This window comes from Columba livia, chromosome 1 (genome assembly GCF_036013475.1).
Source record: "Columba livia isolate bColLiv1 breed racing homer chromosome 1, bColLiv1.pat.W.v2, whole genome shotgun sequence".
Taxonomy (NCBI): Eukaryota; Metazoa; Chordata; class Aves; order Columbiformes; family Columbidae; genus Columba; species Columba livia.
The window spans coordinates 73,132,782-73,150,800 of record NC_088602.1 but is presented as its reverse complement, the minus strand read 5'-3'; the positions used below and the strand labels follow the sequence as shown (position 1 = coordinate 73,150,800).

At 38.7% G+C, this 18,019-nt stretch overlaps 1 protein-coding gene and 1 long non-coding RNA gene across 3 annotated transcripts in view; one reads left to right on the top strand and one right to left on the bottom strand.

The window, feature by feature from the left end:
• COL8A1 (collagen type VIII alpha 1 chain) overlaps nt 1-18,019 on the bottom strand; it is a 96,085-nt gene that overhangs the window by 55,938 nt on the left and 22,128 nt on the right. The gene's annotated exons all lie outside the window — the stretch shown is intronic.
• LOC110365394 (uncharacterized) lies at nt 647-16,878 on the top strand. Its single transcript, XR_002424858.2, has 3 exons — nt 647-2,099; nt 2,286-2,359; nt 14,359-16,878. It is a non-coding gene; the product is annotated as an uncharacterized LOC110365394 (long non-coding RNA).

The window sequence follows — 18,019 nt, the reverse complement described above, 5'->3', positions numbered from 1 at the left end:
GTCACCCCTCAGTCTCCTCTTCTCCAAACTAAAGAGACCCAGCTCCCTCAGCCTTTCTTCATAAGGGAGATGCTCCACTCCCTTAATCCTCTTTGTTGCCCTATGCTGGACTCTCTCCAGCAGTTCCCTGTCCTTCTTGAACTGAGGGGCCCAGAACTGGACACAATATTCCAGATGGGGTCTCACCAGGGCGGAGTAGAGGGGGAGGAGAACCTCTCTTGATCTACTAACCACCCCCATTCTAATACACCCCAGGATGCCATTGGCCTTCCTGGCCACAAGGGCACAGTGCTGGCTCATGGTCATCCTGTTGTCCACCAGGACCCCCAGGTCCCTTTCCCCTACACTGCTCTCTAATATGTAATTTCCCAACCTATACTGGAACCTGGGGTTGTTCCTGGCCAGATGCAGGACTCTACAATTTCCCTTGTTAAATTTCATCAGGTTATTCCCCGCCCAACTCTCCAGCCTGTCCATTGTGGTGGCAGAAGGAGTAATTGGCAGTGCCCCTGCCCTAGGCCTGCTGCCACAGAAGAGTTCTTGTTTTAGGACCACAGCTGTTGTATAAATGAGGTTGGTGAAGGGGTCGGCATAAGAGCGGTTTGATTTTTTTTACCTTAGTCTCCCTTAACTGGCTAAGTTAAAAAAAAAAGGCAAACACAACCCCCTGTCTGCAGTGATTCCATGGAAACCCAAAGCAAATTATTCATACACATATGTGCATGAGATCAGCTCTTCCCCAATCAAAGTGTGCCAGAAATAGGATGTACAGGGGTCAGTTTTTATATGGTCAGTTCTGGATTAGCTGCTTTATGGAACAGCATTAAGCAACAAAATTTGCTCTTGACTCATTATGGAAGAAGTGATGCAAAATGGAAGGGGGGGCTTGACTTCAGATTTCATGTCTGAAGCCATCAGAGGTCAGGATTTTTGAATGCGAGACATATAAAGTAGGGTTCATATAAGTTCCAGGATTCAAGCACATTCTCAGCATAGGAGTATAAGGATGGGAATATGTTCATTACAAAATGTTATTTCATTCAGATTTCAAAGCTTGCCTCTCTTCTTGGACATGTTTTGATTTCTTTTTTGATATTTTCCTGCAAAATTGTTTGACTTGTGTTACCTAAAAGGAACATGCTCTCAAAGTCATAAAGTAGGAAAAAGCACCATGGAACAGCCTTTCCTGAGATATAGGCACTAATTTTCATTTAACATCAAAATTCAAGCATCACTATTCTCTTAATAAAATTGTTTGTCTTTCATGTTCTACCAGTCAAGTGGTCCAGTCACAGGAAGAAGTTCTATAAGTAAGACATTTGTGAAGTTTACGTCCTCCCATGCCTAGGCAGCAGCTCAGTGGTGGTTTTCAGGATTGTAGTTTCAGTCACAAGTGTGCATGTTTCAGCCAAGCCTCATTTTATTCTCTGACAGACAAATGGACAACTTTTTGTAAGATAACCTGAGACTTTTATTCACAGTGCCCATGCAAATGCATTTATACACTCCTGTCTTTCAAGAATAAAACCAAAGGTAATTATTCCTTGTTTTTTGTTGGGAAAGAAAGCATCTTATGTTTACCTCAGTGTTTGTGTATGGGCAGATACCACGAACACAACAAAGCACTGGAAGTTCATTTTCTAGCTGACCTGCCAGTCATTTCTCTATGTGCAAGTGCCCTGACTCCTGCATGAAATTAAGCCTAACTTCACTTAGTTTTGTCTTAAGAGATAATTTTCAGATATTTTCCAGGAATTTATAGAAGCTTGTTTAGTTATTGACTAGCTTTAAAATTATTTAATGACTTGGAACTTGTACAGCAGTTGAAAACCACTGAAAAATGGTTCTTAATGCCAAATGTAATAACGAAAACCACCCATGAAAACTGGAGATGCAGGAAGAAACTGAGAGTACTGTGGTGATAGAAAACACTTGCTAACTCCTTCAGTGCAAATCTAAGCCTTGATAATGAGGCACACCTGGTCCCACTCAACCCTTCCCACAGCTGATTTTCTGTGGTGAGTTATTGCCACCTCCATGCCATTAAAGTGACTCAGAAGGCCGATGCAGTTGGATTGTTTAATACTTTGCTCTTCTGTGTGAGTATATTTTAATTGAAAATATTTGGATATTTCTTTTCATTTTTAGTTATTTTTTTGTTTCTAAATGTAAATTCATATAGTCTCTTGAGGACATCTAGCCCTTAATGAAAAATAATGTATCTGAATATTGGCAAGAGTGTGACAAGATTTTTTTGTGTGTGGCTTTTTCTTCACTACTGGTAGACTTAAGCAGCTGTGTCCCTACAGAAGCCATTTTGGATCTGGCTGCAGCTTGCTACACCTCCTTCTTCCAAGTGGTAAGTGCTCTTGATTCCTGTTATATTTTTTTTATACCTTTTTTTTTTATTTTTCTTTGTCACTCTCAATGAGACTGTGGGACTGGAAATATGGGTTTCTGAACCAGAAGGCATGTTAAGGCTTTTGAAGTGGCTTTGCATTTGTTGTTTAAGCATAGCTCTTCTAGGGGGAAAGTAATAGAAAGCATGTATATATATAAATGGTTTTAAAGATTTATGCTGATATTGTTTTTCTGCTATACTAGAGTTTGGAAAAAGCACAGTAACCAATAAAATATTTTATTTTAATACTTGGAGATATATACTGTATCTTTATGCCTACAAAATGGACTTCTTTAGTTACTAGGGATTTAGATGTGCCTGAGTAAAATGGAATGAAAAATCAAATTTATTCCTTTAGTTTGAAAAGCCTTCAAAGTTATATGAAATTATTTTCTGCCTTTTTAAGTGTTGATAGTTAAAACCCCCTGTTTTTTCTGTCGCTTTAGGCCTGGAATTTTTTTTGTTGTTGTGTGTTTTTTGTTGGTTGTTTTTTGGTGGCAACAGGGGGGCAGGGAGACCATTTAACCATTTCTGAAATCACTTGACAACTTTCCTGTTGTCTATTCCATGCACATGTGTGTTCATACAATTTTTCTCCACCCTACATCTGTTAATAAAATGAAGGCAGAGATGTTACAAAGGTATTGCATAGCTCCCCATCTCCTGGAATCAGGCGATTACATTCAAATTTTACTTTTAATTTAGTAATTCTGCTTCTGACCCTCATATTTCAGGAAGGCTTGAAATAACCCTGAAAAATGGGCTAAAGGTAGAGTTTTTGAAGAGGTTAAAACAATAGCCTTGAAAAATGATCAACAGCTTTATAAACTTCGATGGCATATCAACTTCACAAACATTACCAGTACCACCTCAGCAGGTGACTGTAGAAGACGGAGCACAGGGATACTGTCAAAGGTGTCTGTACCTGACTCTATTCATTTTAAGCAAAGCTTTATTTTTTTAAGTAAGTAGGAGTGTTATCTGATGGCAAAGTAGTAAACTGGGACCGATGTGGATGGTTTTCATATTTTAATGAAAGTGTAAGGACTTAATACAAGTGTTTGAAAATTACGAGGCCTGAGATACACCTGCAGTGGATGTAGTTCTGGTTCTAAGCCACAAAGGCAAGACAGAAGGGACTCTGCCATTGTTTCAAAAGAAAAGGTGCATGTCGCTGTAAGAGGCTGAGGGCCACTTCATCTTTTTCCTGTAATCTGGCTAAACTCTCTGGAAATTATTTATTTATTTCCAAATTTGTGGAGTTTAACATTTTAAAGAATGTTTTACTATCTTATGAGACATTTATAACTTGTTTTGCTTAATCCCTAACATATATAAGCAGAACTGAATAAAAAAAGAAAAATCACAGAAACTGGTATTTTAATAGCAATAAGTAGGTTGTTATGATAAACTTCCAGGTTTCTACTACCTGTAAAGCACTTTTCTGGCAACTCTTTCTTTGGCAACAGAGTGATGATTCCTTCGCACATTCTTTCAAATTCAGTACGTGGTCGTCTTGCTGGACAATGGCATGATACTGGCATCTATTTTCCTTTCAGTGGAATATGCATAGCCCTGAATGATGGTTGCTCTGTTTCTCTGTTATCTGGTTCATTCCAAATCCAAAGTGCTTTAAGTTGTCTTGCAGGTTAGAAAGTGTTATTAAACTGAAGGTTATGCAGGAGGAAAACCAAATGAGTAGCAGAAAGGACTCACTGTGCTTTTAAAAAGGCAAAATATCAGGCTGTTCTCCTTGCACAAATCCTGTGTTTGTCTTAATGTCAGGCTTGCACCTGGGCCACATATGTCCCTGATGTGCTTTGGTAAGGATTTGAACAATATTCAAAGGACTTTCTGTATGGGAAAACTAGCTGAACCTCATTGCTGAAGATGAGTGAGCACTGGAAGGACCAGATGCAACTATGTGCTCTGCAGAAGAACGAATCACAGAATGTTAGGGATTGGAAGGGACCTCAAAAGGTCATCTAGTCCAATCACCTCACCAGAGCAGAGACACTTAGATGAGGTTACCCAGGAAGGTGTCCAGGTGGGTCTTGAATGCCTCCAGAGTAGGAGACTCCACAACTTCTTCCAGTGTTCTGTCACCCTCACTGAGAAGAAGTTTCTTCTTATATTCAAGTGGAACCTCTTGTGTTCCAGTTTGTACCCATTACCCCTTGTCCTATCATTGGTTGTCACCGAGAAGAGCCTGGCTCCATCCTCATGACACTCACCCTTTACATATTTATAAACATTAATAAGGTCACCCCTCAGTCTCCTCTTCTCCAAGCTAAAGAGACCCAGCTCCCTCAGCCTTTCTTCATAAGGGAGATGCTCCACTCCCTTAATCATCTTTGTTGCCCTGCGCTGGACTCTCTCCAGCAGTTCCCTGTCCTTTGGGAACTGAAGAACCCATAATAATTAAGATGATCTGAATCATTACCATTCCTCATAACCAATTCAGTGGGGCACATGTGCCACTAAGGCAGGATGCTGGATGCAGACAGTGCAAAGGAAAGGAACCTAGACAGGAACATGGCTATTTCAGCATAATAGCAACAGTGTGGTATATATGTTGGATATGCCATGTTCAGTGGTATTCTTAACATGGCAACCTTTTTGTTTGTTTGGTTTTTATTCATCTACCCTGTTCAGTCTGTTTCTCTGAATAGGTTGATTTGTTTTACCCCCTCCCCTTGTATCTAACTTAGACTAGTTGACAGAATAGTGAGATACTAGGGAGAAAAAAAAATCCAGAAATGTTTATCTGAATTCTTTGACTGTCTTTAGGCTTCTTTGCTCAATTTCTAAACAATGAATGTGTTTGGTGGATGTCTTCTTTATACCAGCCGGTTCCAGCTGAATCCAGATGAAAGCGGCCTTTTAAACCTGTAGTGGCAGCTTCTGGCACTTCAAATAAGAGGCTAAGCATTCCCTTACTGAGTTAAAAATATCTTTGAAATAAGCGTATGCTATGAGAACAGCTCCTAGTTTGAACGTAACCAACAGTGAATGTGCTGAAGACTGAACCCTACTTAAATTCTCATTACAAACTCTCTGTAAACAGGAGATAACAACGTAGAATGTATGAAGGGGGGAAAAAAACAAACAAACAAAAACAAAACAAAAAACAAAACCTATCTTTCACCTTTTTCTAGCAGGGTATTTTAAGATCAGGATTTGTATTTTGTCATAGTGTTTACACAAAACATAATAGACACATGGAAAAAAAATTGAAAATAAACATTCTGATCACTTAAGCAGCTTTGAACACTGCTCCTTTCCCCAGAGGATGACAGTTCTGTCAGTCATTGTATCCTTTTATTCAAGGGTAGATGAAACTGAAGTCAAAACCAGGTTAATTAATGGACTGAAGCTGGTGAATTCTTCTGTCATGTTCAAAACTGATGTAACTTCCATGTGGCTAAAACCTTAATCTGCTTTGTGAGCTGATGATGTTAGCAAAAGTTAGTTTCAAAATGGAATATGAACCTCTACCGCTGTCTGCTTTTTCATTTTAGGCTATTCCTAGAGTTTTTTCCCTTAAGACCAGCCTATCCCTAATGTCCTTTCTCACCTCTCCTTTGCTCTCCATCTGTGGTCTCACCAGAGAAATGCCTGCTTTGTTAATGGAAGTTACCTTTAGATGTCACCCTATCAGCTGTAGTCTGAGTTAGCCAACAAGAGAATTCTAGCTTCATTTTACGTGATGAGTTAGGGCAATGAAAAATGATGTAGTTAATTCTCTCTGTATGTTGTTTTCTGTGCCCTGGACTGGAATGGTTGCTAAACCTGAATCATGTGTTTACCATTTCTATTCAGTGTCATTAGTCTAAAATGGGTCCTTAAGGGATGGCCTCATGAAGAAGATATTTTCTAAAGAACAATCTCTTATTCTGGAACATGTAACTGTCCTGTAACACTTCAATCCATCCCAACCAACCAACCACAACAACAACAAAACAAAAGAAACAAACAAGAAAAACCAACCACAAAACAAACAAACAAAAACCAACCAAACAAGAAAAACCCACACAACAAGCCACCCAAACCCCAACAAAGAAAACATATTTGGTAGGTGTGGTGTCAGACAAGAATATAAGAGCAAGTTCCTAAACTGTACTGTCTCATTGTGTGTCCACTGAGGTTCTCTTCCTATCTCAATAATGGGGGAGCAGAATTTGATCAAAATGGTTCCTTTGCTATATCACCCAAATGGATTGTCCAAGTTGCTATGTGAGCAGCAAAACCAATTAATTTTGATTTCTCCTGGATTTGTGTTCTTTACTTTCCTGAGGCCAAACTGAATGGTTAACAGATGAATCTTGTCTGCCTTTCCATCTGTGGGGATGCCAAATTGTGTCTGTACCCGCTGCTTGCCCACTGATTTTCAGGAACTTGTGCAAGCATATAATTTTCTGTTAATTTCTAAACTTTTCCCAAGATGAGTTTCAAATTGCCAGCAAGCTCAGGAATTATTGAGGGCCAGGGGGTGGTGGTGGAATTCATGGATAGACAATGAAATATCATACTGGGATAAACATTGCAGGACTTCGTGAATACAAAATCCTGCGATCCGTGTAGAAGGTTGAAAACACTAGGAATGGTATCTGGCACCCGTGAACACACAAGATCAGCCAATGTAGTGTATGAACTATCAGCTTCCTTTAGCATTTTTGGTAGGATGGTGAGGAATTACAGATCTTGCTGTTGGAAATGCGTGTATACTGTTTTGACTCACACCTATGTGTAGAAGCATTCCAGATCCTCAGAGGTGAAAAACTTAGCTATCTAGCCTGGAGGATATATCTCTTCACTTTTCTCTCTAAAGTAAGACCTTGGTTTAGCTTGCATTTATTATGCAGTGATTTAGCACTTTTTAAACAACTGGGGTTTTTTTAATGTATTGAGGTAATAATTACATAAGCATATGTGTATCACTTATTCCTTTAAACCTTTCCACTGAATTGAAATACTTAGCATTTCTGCAGCCAACCACATCACTTTAATGCTGTATATATAAGCAGGTCACTGCAATAAATCAGGTTTGTTGGAAATCTTTCCTTTTGCTTCTGCATCAAAATATATTCCTAGTGACTTCAAAAAGTTGACAGTATATGCTCGCAAATAAAGTAGATGGAGCAAACAGCTGTTCTATTAATAAACTTTTAAAAAGGTTGCTTGAGGTAAGTATTATTTTGGTCCTGTTTCTGATTCAACCTCTACAAGGCAGGAAACCTTTGCCTTGAGGAAGAGGAGATGAGTAAAGATGGTGGTTTTTGTGATAAGAGATGAATGACAGAATTACAGAATGTTAGGGATTGGAAGGGACCTCAAAAGATCATCTAGTCCAACCCCCCTGCTGGAGCAGGAACACCTAGATGAGGTTACATAGGAATGTGTCCAGGTGGGTTTTGAATGTCTCCAGAGAAGGAGACTCCACAACCCCCCTGGGCAGCCTGTTCCAGTGTTCTGTTACCTTTACTGAGAAGAAGCTTCTGTCCGAACTCAATCTTTCAACTGTGGGAATGTATTTAGGGGTACAAGAGACATTCAGAACCAAACACTGTCAGTATGTTACTTGTAGGACCTAGCACACTCCTCTGCTTTAGAGAGGCACTGGACTGTGACTTTCTACACCATTTTTACCCTGGCCAAAAAGCAGGGATGAAATGAAGAGTTAGAATCTCAAGATTTTGAACTCATCAAGGGCCTCAATTTTGACAAATGAATTGCATTTCATGACTTATTGCAATCTTTTCTGCTTTTTTCTTTGGTGTTTATACATGTGTAATGATTAACTCTAGGCAAATAAAACCACAGTAGATGATACCAGTAGAGTTGTTGGTGCTTATCCTCTCCACTTCTGCCACTGTAAGTACATAATCATGAGTACACTGTAGGGAATGAGACCCTTCCAGTTTCAGTTTCATACCAGGGGAAGCTGCTATAATGCTACCTATCTTGCAAGACTGAAGCAGTGGTAGGTGTTTGTTGTGTTTGCAAGGAACTCTGAGATCTGAAATAAAGTAAATGTTAAGCGCTGTTGATCAGCTAAAGACTGAAATGGCAAATTTCTGTATTTTTGGAGTCTCAATCTCTGTAGCATTTCTCAGCTGAATGCAGGACAGCAACACAAAGTAATTCTATTGCTTTTTGTCTTTGTTATGGATGCAATGTCATAAAGAGAAGTGATTGTCTTCTTTTTTTTTTGGTATGGGTAGCTGAAGAAACATCCTGAGCATGGAATAGAATTTATTGTGAGCAGGACTACAAACTACTCTACTAGCTGAGTTAGTGTTTATTCCTTGATATCCTACTGCTGTTGCATTTTTAGCCATTTATCTTTTTCTTTTCCAAGATGTTACTCACTGAAGTGTGTTTCATAGCTGCGCTGCAATCTTTGTGGTACAAAACAGAAAACAACATGTCTGAGTTTTACTTCAAACTTCATCTCAAACATCGTGCAAAGACTCCATGTAAACACCCTAATTGAGGTAGCATTTAAACTCGCCATAGGTTTATCCTTTAATAAATCTAAGATCTTAACAGATGCCAATAAACCAGTCTGTTTCATTAGCAATGCAAAATGAAGTCTGGGTATAAAGAAATAAATGCTAACATTTTCAATGTTTCACATCCATAGAAAACTGGTGTCCCAACAAATGACATGAAAACCATTGCCTAATCTGTACCTATGAAGAAGACATTTACCCTCTCTCAGGGAGCACTTGTCTGAGTGGGAGCTGTGCTGTCCTGTTTTTGGCTACATTTATAATGGGAAATTACCTGAGTATCTGGTAACAGAGTATTTTGTTTTAAATGCAAAAAGGCTTGTCCTCACTTTCATGAGTGGGCTGTAACATTGACAGGTTTGTGAATCACATTGGCATCTGATGAAGGACTAGAAAGCCTAGTTTAGAATATGGAGCCCTTTAGTTCAGAGACTGCTTTCTTATTATATATTTTAAGTGCCATAAAGAAGTATTGATCCATGACTGAAGAGTCAAGTATTACTGGTTTTGAAATATTTTCTAGAATTTCATGCATTCAGTTATCTCATCCATGGAATATAATACATGTGTGCATATGCACAAAAAGTACATGTGCTCCTTTTGTTGCCCGTTGTAGTTATTTCCTGTCTTGTGTTCTGCAGTCAGCAGTGGAGGTAGGAAGACCAAAAGACAAGCTTGTTCCCTTGACTCTAAGCAAAAATGTGTTAACAAGTCCAGTGGTCTGTGAAATCAGTCAGAAATCAGATCAATCAGCTAAGGAATTAGCTGCAGGAAATAAATTACAAAATAGTAAAGCCTTCTTGTTGCTCCTTTAGCTGTGTTTCTGTGCTGGAATGTTTCCAGCAGATGTTCGTAAGAAAAGGAGAATCTGAGTTCCCCTGCCAAACCAGTAAAACAAATGTGGACTATCACATACAAATTTACACGTAGTTTAAGAGAAACACTTCATTTTAAATGTTCAATAGACCTTAATGTGCAGGTGGAAACCTGCTTTAGGAAACCGTGTATCCTATGTCCAAAATACATGACAACTATAAAACTTTAACATGAAATGATAGGATAAATCCAAGATAGTTTAAAAAGAAAAGAAAGACGACAACTCAGCTGGGTAAGAACATGTTTGGAGTGCAGGTCTGCATGCTTTTATTTCTTTATGCCCTTTAGAGAATTCACATCTCAAAATATTATTAAAGAAGAGAAAGCAGTGTATCTGGTAAACATATCTTCGTGACAAACATTCAAGAGGGACATTTGTGTCAAACAGATGACATAGGGAGCCAGAACATCATGCAATCACACACATTGGTATCTGGGGAACTTATTCTGCAGAGACTGATTGTGTTAAATTAAATACTGTCACTCATGACAAAATCATTGGACAATATTATATATTATATGCTGTGTAAGCTTTGGTAAATTAATGAAAGCAGATAGAAAAATGAGGTGGTCTTCTTTTGTCAAAAAAGCTACAGGATTTCTTTTCTTCTTCTTATGGGAGAAACTCTGTCTTGACAGCATGATTGGGGGATGGAGCAGAAGTGGAAACAGTACTCGCTAGTTGGACTGCATATTTATTTTAGCAACTGTTATGTGGCTGGCAGAGCTTAAGTGTCAGATCTGACAGAGAAGGGAGACCAGGTGTTATTAGCAAGTAATACTATGTTTGCTTTGAGCAGGAGTTAGAAACTCACTGGAATTTTTTAGTTAGAAGACTTGGCTATGACCTCCACAATCGAAACTTGCCCTCTACTCCTCACAGTCAGATTACTGTCATCAATCATTTTACACTGAAAGAGTAATGGTGGTTTGTGTTGCTGTACAGAGGTGGGAGAGGAGTGGCCTTAGTAATATTGCTATAAAATACCTGAGGAAGCAGGTTGAGTTGAGCTGGTGTTGCAATGGGCAGCATAAGCAACAGTGAGGTTCTCATCAGCTTTAACAGCCTCTCCTGCCTGCCACAAATTGCACTTCTAGTAAGTTGGTTTCTGTGATGTAGAGCAGCTAAAGGAACTTGGATGAGGCAGCAACTAAGAAAGAAATGGCATGGAATATCACCCAAAGCTTAAATGGGAATGGTTTATATCAAGCTGGCTTCTGTTGACAGAGACATACCAACAACTACTGAGCCACAGAGGTTTTCAATTGCTCTGTTCAAAGTAAAATCCCCAAGGCTTATTAAAAAAGGTGGTTTTCACACATGTAAATACAGAATTGTGAAGTTCCTGAAGTTGCTCACAACTGAATTAGAGGGCACTTGCTTTGCAAGTGTTCTGTCTGGTGAATGGAGATTCTTTGGTGGCTGAAAAAGGAATGCACCAGCTTGTACTCTGTCTCTGCAGTGAATCTTTCCATTGCATTATAAAGAAGTTATTTCAGCTGTGAACAAAAATATAAACAAATTACAGTTTATTGTATTTATTTGATTTAATCTTCTTCACTAGACTGTTTTAAGGCAATGCCATCAATGAGCTTGGAAACTGTTACAAAAGACATGTTAAGATGTCTGATGTACTTATTCATGGGAATTTGGGTTTAGGAAGCTGTTTTTCCTCTGCTTTTGTCAAAGCAGTAGCTTAATCTGCGGAATTATCTGTCCCAACTAGAGGAGGAAGTGCCATCCCTCTCCAGTTTAAAGGATAATGAGAGGAAAACAGGAAACATACTTCAAGAAAATGTTCCTTCTGTATTCTAAGAAATGATGGGTTGGCTCATTAAACAGGCATAATCTATTTTGGATGTGTTAGGGTGCAAATCAGCTAGCTTTAAGCAGTTTTACATTGCTCACCAGTGTCTGTTTTATACCTGCCAAACTCTGACCATGGTGTGTTTGGGGGGTGTGTGGTGTCTGGGTTTTTTGCCTTTTGTTTTTTTTCTTTTTTCTGATGATGAATTCTTAGATGAGCAGATACAGGAATTATTTAATTTCTGTCTGCAGAAGGGACTAGAACTAGGAAAAAAAGATTTTGATTTTTCTGGATGGGAGTAGAAGTGGTATAAGTGCCTGAAAAACATCATCTCCTGTCATATTTTATGCATCTCTCAGATAAATATCTGAGTGTTTTGGTGCTTATAGAGGAGTAAAAGCCCTCAAATCTGATTTGATGTTGACTAGATCTTAAAGACCTTGCAGTTTCGTTGTGCTATCCTCATGCTGAAGCTACCTTAAGATCTAACAAGAGGCTTGCCCAAACTGCAATCATATCCATAAACATAACCTTCAACAGAAGTGGATGGTTTTTCTTCACTTGACTGCCTGTCAGGGGGCAGATTAAACCTTAGTTTAGGATACCTTATCACTTGTCAGAGTCAGAAGCACACTATGGCATGGATGAAGCTTGCCCCACTCAAATGGTGGAAGTTTTCCAGTGCCTTCCCAGTCACTGACTTCCCACAGTTTAGTGGAAAAGAATTCATGGAAAGCCTAAATTTCCTGCCAAGCGGAGCAGCACAGATGTGCCCAATGGGTCTTTCCTGCCCCTTCCCTGCCACTTCCCAGTGAGAACATCACTGAAAGAAGGAAATGTTGCGTGCTTATGTGACCAATGACTACTGCATTGATAATTTGTGAATGCTCCATGTTCAGCACTGCAAATATTCTGAATGTTTTTTCTCTCTTAAAAGCAACAAGTATATTTTTTTCTTTTCTATTCAAATCACAATTTAAAAAGCACCCCCCCCTTTTTTTTTTTTTTTTTTTTTTAAGGCTCACATGTTTTAAAAAATATAAATCGACTGTCAGTTGATGATCATCTAGTTTCTGTACTTCAGGATACACATTGCATTTCACAGGACTTTTGTTCTGCTTTTCTCCTTTTTTGAATGTTGTTACAATTCTTTTGATCTTTATACACTTTAATCTTTAGCATGGTTTTTCACTCCAGGTTTGCTTGTTTTATCACTTATTGGCTTTTACTTCTCAAATTAATGCTGTTGAAATAAGCACCACCCAAGACAGTTACAGTACTATACAAAGCAAGAAGCTGATCTAGCTCTCTGAAATTTAATTGAAATAAGGTACTGAGGCACCTTTTTTTTTTTTTTTTTTTTTTCCTACGGGAGAAGCAAAGATTTATTAAAATTACAGTGCCTTGTATAAGTTACATTTTCCAGATTTATGCAAATTAGTTGTAGAACTATTTTCTTTTCATTTCTGGATGCTTTAAACACCTTCAAGAACATTTATATTAAAAGAGAAAGTTACTTTGCTGTCAAAGAGATTCTGTCATGGACAGCACTAGAACAAATTGGGACTGAGGCAGTTTGGAAGAAATAGTACTCCAACTTTGCCCTTAGATTTGTAATCGGTATAAATGTTGTCAAAACAAGGGACACATCCAAGAATATTTCTCTCCCTTCAAAGAGACAGACAAAATTACAACCAAATTCTTTCATCATTTTTGTTTTATATTTGGCTAGTCTTTTGAATTAGGTAATGGAAACTTAATTCATCCCTGTTGCAAAGTGTTTTGCAAGACCAACGACTAAGAAGTCCACCTGCTCAAATTTGAAGAACAAAGAAGATATTTCCCATTTGTTTTTCTTCTAAGGACATATTCCGAAGTGCTCTGGCTAGGCACCTTCAAGGCAAAGCTAAACTTCTAGTTCAATAATGGTATTCATCATGATCTATACTATAGTGTTTTCATCAAGGTAGCAGACTTGGACCACTTATGTTAGAAGGCTATATAACTCAGTGTGACAAGGCCAACACTTCCACTTAGCAAACCACACTTAAATTCCTGTCTTGACCTGACTCTTCAGATGTCTAAAAATGCTCAGACCGTATTTGGCCTGTGGTTCCTTCTGAACCACAGCTTCTGTGGGAGCTGCAGAGGGATCTCTTCACAAACACACAAGGATTTAATGATGCTGAGTTTGCACACAGCCTGCTGAACAGTAATAAATCTTTTCCCCCAACAGCTCTGTCAGTAACAGAACTGCTTGCAATGAGTTGGTGTGGGCTGTGTCTACAGTGTGACTGTAATTGCTGCATGTGAATACTGTACCTCTACGTGATACTGTTCTGAGTACATCCATACAGCACAGAATGTTAGTTCTGTATTCAGTCACCACTGAGTCAAGAACATATCTGTCTTTTTCAGCTCTTTCTTCAGCCCTCTTATGTAAAGGGACAAACCACTAGTGACATGGTATATGGTGAATTTATTGTTCATTGCAGGATGCTCTTGCAGTAGTTCTAAGCTCAGCTGAGGCAGTCAAGTTTTGGTTTCAACAGATACTCTCCACAAAGTTCATACTGAAGAATTATCATATTAAAAGTGTTCAAAGGTGGCCAAGCACCTTCCAGATGCATTCTTCCAATCTAGCACACAAAGAGCAGTAGATGAAAGAAGGCTACAAGAAAATTCTCTTAAAATTGTCTGCTATAGATTTCTATACCATGGCATATTCTATTCTGGGAATATTTGTTCCTGTTGACAGTGTCCCACCTGCAATCCTGAAGGTGCCTTGCACCAAGGAGGAGGAAGAATTCTTCAGTGGAAGAGGAAATAAGAAGAGACAGGAAATACTTGGCTGAACAGAGGGAGGAAAAACTTCCCTGACAGAGTGTGCCAGGATGTGTCCAAAGGAAATGCTGGTATCTCCCTTCTCAAGGGATTTCAAAAACTAAGCACTAGAAAATGTACCACAGGGAACAATACTGCATTGGCAGGAAAATGGGCTGGGTGATCTAATAATTTTCCATCTTTATCTTGTTAAAGTCTATGAATAATCCAGATCTCTCTAGCTGCTTTTTTTTTCTTCCTTTTTCTTACTAATTTCCAAAATATTGTAAATTGGGAATGATTTATTTTAAAATAAATAATATTAATAATTATTGCTTTCAATCCATCAGTCCTAAAGCCCAACAAATTCTGATCTTTACTGTAACTTAATCTACTTTCCAGAACTGTAACTTGCTAGGTGTAGAGCTAATCTCAGGCCAATGTGAATAGTTACAGCTGATTTATACAGTGTATGTCTGCAGAGTTTTGGGGACAGTCATACATAAGTTGCTGGTGGTCTGGGATTAGTAATTCTCTGCAAGTAAACCTGTAAAGTTTGGATAACAATATTTGAAAAGGCTTGATGTTGTAAATTCCTTCATTCCCTTGCCACCACAGATTTCTCCTTATATAATGACATAAAATTTCCCAATATCTCTACATATGTTAGTGTGAGCAGAGTTTGTTAAAGGCAAGCATACACCATCTATATGTCTTTAGCAGACGTGGTAGTATCCATTCATTTAATAAGGGAACAGAAACATAGTGGATATTTTTGCTGAATTGTCAGTCTTATTGGTTTTGCATTGTGCTGTTCACCTACCTGTAAAGAAGGGTTCTCTTTCAACTCTGAGATATTACAATGACTTGTTTATGATAGACTTTAAAGGCTGCAATTAATGCTCGGTGCCTGTTACTTTCACTAAATTAATAAAATTGCTGATCCCTTTGCAAATCTGTTATGGACAACTTCAGTTAGTCATCACAATGAGAAATAAACCTTTTGAAAAGCCCATGCTAACATTCACAATACTACTAATTAATTTGAGAAAACAGTCATACAGGTAGCTCCTGCTACAGTGAAACTAGTATGATGCACTCAAACCAGGAGCATTCAACCATAATGGTGTGTTGCTAATCAGGTCAACCTTCTGTGAGCAAGGAATCAATCAAAAAAAAGGAATAGGAAGCTTGCAGTTCTTTTTGTGAGCTTGGGTAAACCTGTCCATCAATATCTGTGTTCAGCAGTTATTGTTTTGAAAAGATTTTGTGTGTTTTAGCAAACTTAAATGAAAAATCAGTCACACCTTAATTTAGCCTGTAAACTCCTGTCCCATATACCATAACTTTTAATTGTTTAGTTGCTTTGTATGTTTTATATCTCTTAAAATAATGGTGTTAAATAGATGTAGCTGGGAAAAATAGTGTTTCTAGGACAAGGATGGCTAAACTAATGAATAGTTGATAAAAATACGGAATATGTGACAATTAATCTTTTAGACTCCAGTGTTAAGTCACACCTGAAAGAGCTGAATAAAGGAAGTAAAATTGCTGAGTTTGTTTCAACTTGGTTTAACGTTTGTCTAAATGTCTAAGACACCGTGCTCTATTTTGTGCTTGGATATTTGAATAGTTCTTTGCATTGGGGAAGATTCTTCTTTTGAATTGGAAGTATTTTCAGTGTCTTTAAAATTCCTACTGCTTTTGTGTAGCAAAAGTTGAAGTCTCCTGAAGCACTTCAGTAAGAAAATGACACCTCTATTTAGTATCTACTTATAGAAAATTTAAGATCCATGGCTCACCACCATGAAAATAAAATGTTATTGGATGAAGGTTGGTTTTTTTGAAGTGAATATTGAGTAACACATCTCTAAATTTGGGCATCTGATGGAGTGAATGTTTGGGTTTTTTGCTGTTGTTGTTGTTGTTTTCTTTTGTTTATTTTTTGGTTTTAAATAAGAAATTACCTTTGAAGCTAGCCTCACTTGACAAAGTGGAAGTCTTCAGGCTGTTTCAAGCTATGTATATCGATCTCCAGGCATTCTGACAGTCTTCTGTATTTTCTCACTGCATTTGCAAAACCACCTATTTCCTATTAAGGATGTGATTTCAGGTTTATTGAGCTGAGAGACCTTATTTGTCTATAGATTCAAGACCTTTTAAAATTTATTTACCCTAAAGAATGTGTAGAACCTTCCTTAAAATGTGCCTATGATTACCAAAACAAGGGGCTTTTTATGTACATATATGAAATATTTAACAAAAATGATCTGTTTCTCCAGCTCTGCAAAAAGACTGCACAGAGAAACTCTGCCAGATGACACCAGGTCGTTAAGTGCTTTGTGAGAAATGTCTTGGCCTATTCTAGTTACTGATGAAACTTGCTTTCCAATTCAGTGAAGCCAAAATTTCACAGTTGAATGATGCCCTAGAGATCATCAAGAACACTAAGGAAAATTTCCCATCACCTCTGATTAATTACCCAGAGTAACAAGTGTTCCCCTGGGCAACTTTGTGTCTCAGCTATAGATAAGCGCTGCTATGCGAATTTTAATGAAGTGCAAACTCTGCAGCAAGCATGATAAATTTACCATTGCAACCATCTCACTTTGTAGTCACTACTATACAATAAAGCAGTTTAACAAAATCTTTTGACACTCAAATTCACAATGAAGTTAACACAGCGTTAGTACTGCTTAGGGTTGTGCTGAGTAAACATATTTTAATGTTCACTGGTGGATTTGAGACAGAATCACAGAATGGTTGGGGTCAGAAGGGACCTCTGCTGATCATCTAATCTAACCCATCTGCTGAAGCAGGTTCACCTGGAGCACAGGGATGTGTCCAGGTGGGTCTTGAATATCTCCAGAGAAAGAGACTCCACAACCTCTCTGGGCAGCCTGTTCCAGTGCTCTGGCACCCTCAAAGCAAAGAAGTTTCTCCTCATGTTTAGATGGAACCTCCTGTGCTTCAGCCTGTGACACTTGCCCCTCATCCTATCATTGGGCAGCACTGTAAAGAGTCTGGTCCCATCCTCTTGACATCCACCCTTGAGATATTTATGAACATTGATGAGATCCCCTCTCAGCCTTCCCTTCTCCAGGCTGAACACACCCAGCTCTTTCAGTCTCTCTTCATATGAAAGGTGCTCTAGGCCCCTAATCATCTTCACAGCCCACTGCTGGACTCCTTCCAGTAATTACTTGTCCTTTTTAAACTGGGGAGCCCAGAACTGGATGCAGTACTCCAGATGTGGCCTCACCAGGGTGGAGTAGAGGAGGAGGAAAACCTACCTCAACCTGCTGGTCACAGTCTTCCTAATACACCCCACAATACTGTTGACCTTCTTGGCCCCAAGGGCATATTGTTGAGTCATGGTCAACCTGTTGTTGACCAGAACTCCCAGATCTTTCTCTGCAGTACTGCCTTTGAGCAGGCCCAGCCCTAACTTGTACTGATGCCTGGGGTTATTCCTCCCCCAGTGCAGGACCCTACACTTGCCCTTGTTGAACTTCGTCAAGTTCTTCTCTGCCCAGTATTTGGACAAGTAGTCCAAATGTGGAATCACAGACAAAGGGAAGGCATTAAAACTGATT